General features: G+C 29.5%; 1 pseudogene; it reads left to right on the top strand.

The window, feature by feature from the left end:
- The first annotated feature begins 8,547 nt into the window (after window positions 1-8,547).
- LOC149515634 (uncharacterized) lies at window positions 8,548-9,193 on the top strand (annotated as a pseudogene).
- The last annotated feature ends 324 nt before the right edge of the window (window positions 9,194-9,517 follow it).

Here is a 9,517-nt window from a genome sequence, read left to right as displayed (position 1 = left end):
ATTGAAGGCGTTTTTTAGAGAGAAACACCCTTAATAATCAATAGGAAAAATATGGAGCCGATTCTTGAAGGCATTTTTGATCGAACTTGTCTTCTATACTCCAATCAATAAATTTTTGTTGTGATTATTAAAGACGATTTTTGTCAAAAATGCCATCAATAATCCATTGCCAAAAGTTTGAACCAATGATTGAAGGCATTTTTGGCTCAAAATGCCTTTAATATTTCAGACGAAACTTTTAACGGTCGGATTATTGAAGGCAGTTATATCCATAAACGCTTTTAATAAAATTTTGTTAGGGATTATTCAAGGTATTACCCGTAAGAAAACACCCTTCATAATCCATCCGATTATAATTGGTATTATTGAAGGTGTTTTTTTAAAACGCCTTCAATAATTTATACAAAATAGACTCGATTAATTCTTGAAGGCGTTTTTTGCCCAAAACGCCTTTAATATTTCACTCTTGAAATTTTTGATGGGATTATTGAAGGCGATTTTGGTAAAAAACACCATTAATATTTCAAACGATAAATTTTGATGGTCGAATTATTAAAGACGGTTATATCCAGAAACGCCTTTAATAACATTTTATGAGGGATTATTAAAGGCGTTACCCGTAAAAAAATGCCCTTCATAATCTATTCGATTAATTTTTAGTTAGTTTTATTAAAGGAATTTTTTAAAAATGCCTTCAATAATCCATACAAAAAAGGCACGATGGATTCTTGAAGGCGTTTTTTTTTTCCTAAAATGCCTTTAATATTCTATACAATTAAATTTTGGGTGATTATCGAAGGCGATTTTAGTTAAAAACGCCTTCAAAATTTCTGATTATTCAAGGCGTTTGGTTGCTAAAAACGTCTTCAATAATCCGATAAAAAAAACATATTTGATATTGTATATGTCAAGTCAGTTGTAGGTTTATGCCCAGAAAAAATGTTTGCTTTTAGTTGTATATTAATGTCCAGAAAACATTTGGTTTTTATATATAATTCTACGAATTACATTTTGGAATTTACATAATGACCATTGTTGTATTTCAATAAATTGATCACACATCTGAAATTAAAACTAATAACATTGCCATATTAATATACTTTTATGTAATAATCATACTCAATAATTTATTAAGTACACATAGTGTATTCATATTAAGTATAACAATAATATTAAACCAATACCCTAATGTACAAACTTAAAGTTTCCATTCAACATGGCATGTTCAAAACATTATAACACTTTGTTCCTTATATATTTACATTCAATCAATAATGTCTAACCTGAAGGTTTATCAACATTGATAAATGATAATACATAATCACACCATTCTTTACGGATTTCATCCACCTCCTCTTTCGTGAAGCTTTCTTTACTCTTCCACTAAAAAAAAATCAGAAGTAAATGCTAAGAAATGAGAACATAATGTACCTTTTTATTTTTTAAAAATATAACGAGTTCATGAGATTTATACTAACCTTGAATGGTATGGTCATAAAATCATGTAACACTATCTCCCGCATAAAATGAAGGAAATAATATCCACATTTAGTATTATCGGGTTGACGAAGTACCTAAAAATTAAATTGAGTGGGTTTAAGAAATATTTATCTATACAAACTCAGCATAAAAGAATATATTTCATAATTATCAGTAATAATACCTATTTCAATTTTTTTATCTTCTTATCGAATGCAGATATTACCCTAAAGTGAAAAGAAAAAAAATTACTTAATACATAAATAAAATTACTTATTAAGAAGCAGAAGATATATAATATAATAAAGTGTAATACCTCTTTATAAAAGTTTGAATATCGATGTTAGGCATCGCTATTGGATTAACTGAATTAAGTAAGTATGGCATTAAGGATTTTGTGTCAATCACAATAAGCACCCAATGATGACTATAAAATAATAACAATGATATACTCAGATTATGCATCAAATCAGATTTGGGTAAGGTTAAAGTAATTAAGGTTGGAATATAGCTTACTGTGCATTATACGGGAGCCAATAATAATCAGTCAGTGTTTTCATGCATAGGATCACATGATTAGCATGATAAGTGACTGTCCCACTCTACTCACTAATGAAGTTGAGGTCAATATATCTAAATTTGTTGCTCAATTGTCTCCCATTTAGCTTTCTATATAGGAAGCTGCACAATAACAATCAACACAGCTAGTTAGTATTACAACCTAATATAGATTACTACATATTGAATGTGCATATTTGTATTTATAAGCTAACCTTATATAAGCAATGATCTCAGCAGCTAATAATTTATCCAGTTCACAAAATTCTTTAACCTCCTCCTCACCAATGAAAGAAAATGATGGTTTATCAAATAATCCTTCCTCAGACTTAATGGTTATGAAGTTTCCTTCGAAAAATGTTCTAGTGAATAATTAGATAACTCATCCATGGAAGCCTGAGCAAAGGTCATATTGTGAGTCCGAACATCTTGCTAAATATTTAATGAAATATAAATATTAAAACCAAATCAATCAATATAATAAACAAATTAATATCAAATTTATAAACAACATCATACTTATTGGGTGTAATGGAGGATGGAACTGCTTCCTTACTTGCAACGAAAGCTTTTCGATAGGGACGATGTTGTCAGACCGGTGTACTAGCATGTTTTGCTGCATTGCTGCCAACATGGACTCCAAAGCAATGAGTCTTTGCTGTTGGTCATTGAGGCATTACTTCTGGTCATCAATTCGTTGCTGTTGTTGCTCAATGATTGTTTCATATTGTGCATTTCTCATTTGCAAGGTTTTTTCTTGATTATCAAAAAATTTGATGACAAGACAAATTCACCAACCCCACGAACCCGACTAAGCCTTTCTTTAGCGTTTAATGCTAAAGACAAAGGATCTTTCCCATGCTAGGTTACCAGTTCACCATATTGGACTTTGGCAGCATAATCATCCTGAAGGACAATAATAAAATAAGCTGTAACAATAAATCTATACAAGCTAGTATACACTCATGCATATAGCCATAATGCTAATCATACATTATATTAAAAAAATAGTTATACATACAATCTTTTTTGCTATTTTCTTGGTTGCTTCAACTGTAAAGGATCCATCATTCCATAGATGTCTTTGTTTCCAGACATCTTATTTGAAAACTTTTATGCCAAAGCTCGTTGATTCCTATTAAATTACCATAATAAAAGAATCAGAATGTATGAAATGAATGTTTCTAAATATTTATTAATGAGTATAAACCAAGTGTCTGAATACATACCAGCTCATACTTCATATTTGTATATCTCTTTTTTGCTATTCGATGGTGATATTGTTGTTTGGCCCGAATGTCCCGTTGATGTTCTTTGATTTTCTACAAAATCAATAAATTACATCAATCACATATGAAGATCAAAGGCTATATTGCATAAAGACTTACAAACAATTTTTTTGGTAATGGGTTTGCATACTGAGAAATCTTCTAAAAGCCAATTTTAAACAAAATTTGTCTAATCTTCAACACTTATCACATCTGCATATGTCATAGGTGGAATAACCAATACATCACCTTCACTAGCCAGCGGTAAAATATATTTGGTTGTCAATTTACTTTTAAAATCCCTGAATGCTTTTCTAGCAGATTGCAACATATTCTTTTTACAGTCAATTGAGATGTCGAACCGTTCCTAAATAAGTTAACACAATTAGTATGAACACATTAAATTTTAATTAAATAATAATTTAACAAATTTTACAAAATAGTTGAATAAACATACTACAACTGACTGCCATATCTCATCATTAGATCATCAGGTACTTGTCGCCAATCGGTGTACATAATAGAAATCCTACGATGGACGATGGCTCCAATATGAGTAGCCATCTTGGCAGCTCCTTAAGACACAGGTTACCCACTTTGATTGAAGTGAACATGAATTTTTGTGTCACTCACTTTAATTTGTTTATTTGGGCCCTTTCCTTTTCTTTTTTAGCCTATAGTAATGTTTTGTGCATGTTCATTAGAAGGAGAATGATGTTGTTTGGAGTCGATGATACCTGCATTGTTGATCATAATTATACGAATTACACAATATGACCGTTTAAATTGAACACTCTACATTATTAAATACAACCAATACTATACTACATATAGAAACACCATTCAACACACCAATCAGTAAAGTGCTCAAACACACCCTTCAACAAACCACTCATAAACACCACTTAGCAAACCATTTAGCAAACCATTCAACATATGATTCAACCCCCCAATATCATACAAAACCATTTAGCAAAATAATATCAGACAACAGGGTTCAGCAAATCATTCAGTATATGATTCAACCCCTCAATATCATACAATACCATTCGATAATATAATATTAACAATAAGGTTTAGCAAACCATTCAGCATATGATTTAGCCCCCCAATATCATACAATACCATTCAACAAAAAAATATTAGACAACAAGGTTCAACAAACAATAATATTTAAGGCGTACTACATAGAAACAGCATACATGCAATGAAAGTTGCTTGGACGACTATGCTTAGGGTGAAATAATGAAAATATATAAGCGCATATGTAAATGTTAAGGAAGCAAAAAAAAATCTCTATCGAATATTATAAATAATGCAGTAAAATAAAAAAAAGACTTATTGGTAAAAAGAGAGGTACACACCATTGATTTGTTAAAGGTCGATGGCGACGATAGGGATAAAAAAACCAATGGTCTGACAAAAATGTGTTTAATGGTTTGGTTTGGTTGAATAATGCATCTTTTAATCATTCTGTGTACTAGCAGTTTGTGATACCAAAGTTCAAGGCAAGGAAATAAATATATAAATTATTATTAAAGGTGTTTTTCTCGAAACAACACCCTCAATAAGCCCTTTAAAATTTTATAGAAGATTATTAAAAGTATTTTCTACAAAAAGATGCCTTTAGTAATTCAAAAATTAATTTTTCAACAAAAATATTCAAGGCGTTTATATTCAAAAAATGCCTTTGATAATTCTTAAAAATTTTGAAGGCGTTTTGAGTATAAAATCGCCTTTACTGATATACCCGTGATAAGGATGAAGAGAATTATTGATGGCATATTATGCAGAAAATGCCTTCACTAATTATGGAGTTTAAAAGTTTATAACACATTATTGAAGGCGTTTAATAATAAAAGATGCCTTTAATAACCATAAAAAGTTTTTTAAAGAAAATTATTGAAAGCAGTTGTTAACAGAAAATGCCTTCACTAATTATCTACAAAATTAAAAATGAATTATTAAAGGTGTTTTCTTCAATATATGCCTTTAATAACCATGTTAAAATTTGTGTGGCATTTTATTGAAGGCATTTTATAGTAGAAGATACCTTTAATAATCCCAACAAATTCTACAAGAAAATTATTGAAGGCGTTTATAATTAAGAAATGCCTTCAATTTTTATGAAGATAATTTTAAAGGAATTATTGGAGGCATTTGTCAGTAAAAGATGCCTTGAATAATTCCAAAATATTTTTTAAAAGGAAATTATTGAAGGCGTGTTTTATTAACAAACGCATACGGTAATTAAATACTAAGTTTAAATGAATTACTAAAGGCATTTTTCTGGAATAAATGCCTTCAATATTTACATAGATAATTTAAATGGAATTATTAAAGGCCTTTGTCAGTAGAAAATGGTTTTAGTAATCCTAAAATTTCTAAGAGGGAAATTATTAAAGGCAATATTCTGGAATAAATGCCTTCACTAACCATTACAAAGAAAAATTCTCGATTATTGAAGGCATTTTTCGCTAGAAGATGCCATTACTAATACCAATAATTTTAATTGGAAATTGTTCAATGCATTTGTACTTAACATAAAATAAAAGCATCTAGTAATGGCATTTTTCTACAATAAACTCCTTCACTATCCGTCCTAAAATTTGAGCAGTAAAATATTGAAGGCATTTTGTAGTAGAAGATGCCTTTAATAAATTGATTCAAAAAATAAAACAAATTAGTTAGGACATTTTTTTGGAATAAAAACCTTTAATAGAAGGAAATTATTGAAGGCGTTTAACAGTAGAAGACACATTTACTAATCTCAACAAATTCTACAAGATAATTATTAAAGGCGTTTATTATCAAGAAACACTTTCAATTTTTATGAAGATAATTTAAAAGGAATTATTGAAGGCATTTGTTAGTGGAAGATACCTTTAATAATTCTAAAATATTTTTTACAGGGAAATTATTGAAGGCATGTGTTATTAACAAACGCATTCAGTAATTAAGTACTAAGTTTAAATGAATTAGTAAAGGTTTTTTTGGAATAAACACCTTCTATATTGACGATATTTTTCAATAAAAGATGCCTTTAATAATCTCAAAATTTATAGAAGGCATTTAATTTCAAGAAAAACTTTCAATATTTATGTAGATACTTTAAATGGAATTATTGAAGGCCTTTGTCAGTAGAAGATGGTTTTAGTAATCCTAAAATTTTTTAGAGAGAAATTATTGAAAGCGATGTTCTGAAATAAATGGCTTCACTAATTGTTACAAATTTAAAGTTCTCGATTATTGAAGGCGTTTTTCCCTAGAAGACACCATTACTAATACCAATAATTTTAATTGAAAATTGTTCAATGCGTTTGTACTTAAAACAAAATAAAAGCATCTAGTAATGGCATTTTTTCTACAATAACCGCCTTAGTTATTTGTCCCAAAATTTGAACAGTGGAATATTGAAGGCGTTTTGCAGTGGAAGACGCCTTCAATAAATTGCTTCAAAAAATAAAACGAATTAGTCAAGGTGTTTTTCTGGAGTAAAAGCCTTCAATAACTGCTTAGAATTTAAATTCATGTAATAATGACGGTGTTTTTTAACAAAAGATGCCTTTAATAATTCCAAACAATTCTATTATGACTATGTTGAAAGCGCTTATAATATATTCAAAAAATATTTTCGATGGAATTATTATAGGAGTTTTGGTTAGTAAACACCTTCCATAATCCGATCCAATTAAAATATTCCCAAAACTTAGCGTATCCAATCACCAACTTCAAGCTTTATCTTCATTATTATACTATTTCTCTTTCTAGACCAAGTACAATTTACTTTCCCTTTCCTTCAGCTTTTAGTATTCGAGTATTTTCTTTTAGAACCCTATTTTGACTATCACTACATATTTAATTTAGCTTTTACTTCAATCGACTCTTCCTTTAGCTTTTGCAATTCGTGATTTTCTTTTTGTTGTAAACAATTTTCTCTAAAAACTACGTTATTTCACCTTATTTCAACCTTAACTACAAATACTCTTAGGTACTGTCTACGTTAGTAGCAGAGTTTTAACATTCACAGTGTCTGGTAGTTGATAAATTGCTTCACAACAAGGAGTTCTCATTTTGTGTAAGTACTAGTCTTGTTATTATTTTTTGTTTAAAACATAGTAAACTTAAGTATTGTACATGATCATTTTCATATAAATTATTTATAAACATTTGGTCGATAATGTAGCAAGTACTAAATGGATAAGAGTTGGATGCAAAAGCCAATATTAAGTCAAGAGTACAGAGATAAAGTGAAAATTTTTCTTAATTTTGCATTTGAAAATATAAGTGAAGATAATGTGATATTATGCCCATGTGTAAAGTGTGCTAATATCGAGTGTTGAATGCATCAAGTTATTTTTGAACATTTAATTTGTATTGGATTTCTTTCAGGATATGTTAATTAGTATTTTTATGGAAAGTCTATACTGTCAAGGTCTTCCACTAGAGTTTCTTCAACTTCAAGAGCTCCCCAACACCAATATGATTTTTTTATAGCAGATGACATTAAACGTATGTTGTGAGATGCTTTTAACATTTATAACCAATATTTTCATAATCCTTCTCCCTAAAATGAAGGATTTAATCAGTCCAATATTGAAATGCATGAATTTGGTAAACCTGGGATAGGTGTACATAACCAACAACCTAGAGGAGAAGTATCAAAGTTTTATAGGTTGCTTGAGGATATGAATGAAGAACTTTTTAAGGGATCGAAGCATTCAAGGTGATCTTTCTGTGTTCATCTTTTTCACTTGAAATGTTATGTGGATGGAGCAAAAACTTTCTGACTTTATTATTAGAGTTTATGAGTTTGAGTTGTGGAAAAAAAGTATCTTTTTTTAGTTGCCTTATTGAGAATATAATTTATTACGCCATAACATTGATTTGATGCACATAGAGAAGAATGCAAAAATTTTGTTGGGACAATTCTCAATGTGAATAGAAGATCCAAAGATGACTTAAAGAGTTGGCTTGACTAGTTGAAATGGGGATTCACCCAGACCTTCATCTGAAGTTGCTTTCTAATGGTAAATATTGATTACCTGCTGCTTGTTTTGAGATTTCTAAAGCTGAAAAACATGTATTTTGCAAGGTTTTAAAAAATGTTAAAGTTTCAGATGGCTATACGTCAAATATATCGAGATGTGTGAATTTGAAGAAATAAAAACTTTATTCATTAAAGTCATATGATTATCATATTTTGATACAAGACTTACTTCTAATTGCTTTACATTCATCAATGTCAAACCAAGTCACTTCTGTGGTAATTGAATTGATTAATATATTTAAATCTCTATGTCAGAAATGTATGAATGTGGAAGAGCTTGACAAACTTCAAGGTCGAGCTGCGATTACTTTATGCCTTTTAGAGAAGATCTTCTTTCCAAACTTTTTTACTATTATGATGCATTTGGTTATCCACCTTCTATATGAAGCAAAAGTCAATGGGCCGGTTTATTATCGATGGATGTATCCTATTGAAATGTATTATTTGTTAATAGATTAAGTACATTTTTTTATTGATGATCAAGCCACTCTACTTAAAATAACATATGACTAATATTTTATGCTATAGGTTTTTAGGTAGGTTAAAGTCTTATTGTCATAACAAACGCTATCCGAAAGGTTCTATTACTAAAAGATATTTAACAGAAGAGTGTTTGACATTTTGTTCTCATTATTTGTAAGATGTTGAAATGAGATTTAACAGACCATCGAAAAATGTTGGTATGCAGCATACAAACTCTACCAACAATTATCTTTTTCAAATTTTTGGACAACCAATAGGCAAAGCTAAATTGGTGGAGTTAGATGATAAATCTTGGGCACAAGCACATTGATATGTTCTTTTTCATCATGACTTAATTGAATCGTTTCATACGTAAGTTTTTTAGCACAAAAATTATTCATTACATTAAGCATAATTTATTGTCTATTTTTTTCATTTGTTAATACTTTATCATGATGCTTTATAGTGAGTATAGAAATAATTTGAGAGATCCTGCTCATTATCAACGATCAAACCCTCGAGAGCTTGATAAGTTGTTCACTGAAAACTTTCATGAATGGTTAGGAGTAACTGTAAGTAATACCATACTTCCTATTATGAGAAATCTACATAGAATGCTTATGGTATAAATAACATTAATAACATATATATATTTATTCCACTTTTATAGGTTTGGAGTGGAAGGCTTGTTAGTAAAGAG

Source organism: Durio zibethinus, chromosome 12 (assembly GCF_047325235.1).
Source record: "Durio zibethinus cultivar Kanyao isolate XHJ-2024 chromosome 12, ASM4732523v1, whole genome shotgun sequence".
NCBI classification, from domain to species: Eukaryota; Viridiplantae; Streptophyta; class Magnoliopsida; order Malvales; family Malvaceae; genus Durio; species Durio zibethinus.
This window is presented reverse-complemented; position numbering and strand designations above follow the sequence as displayed.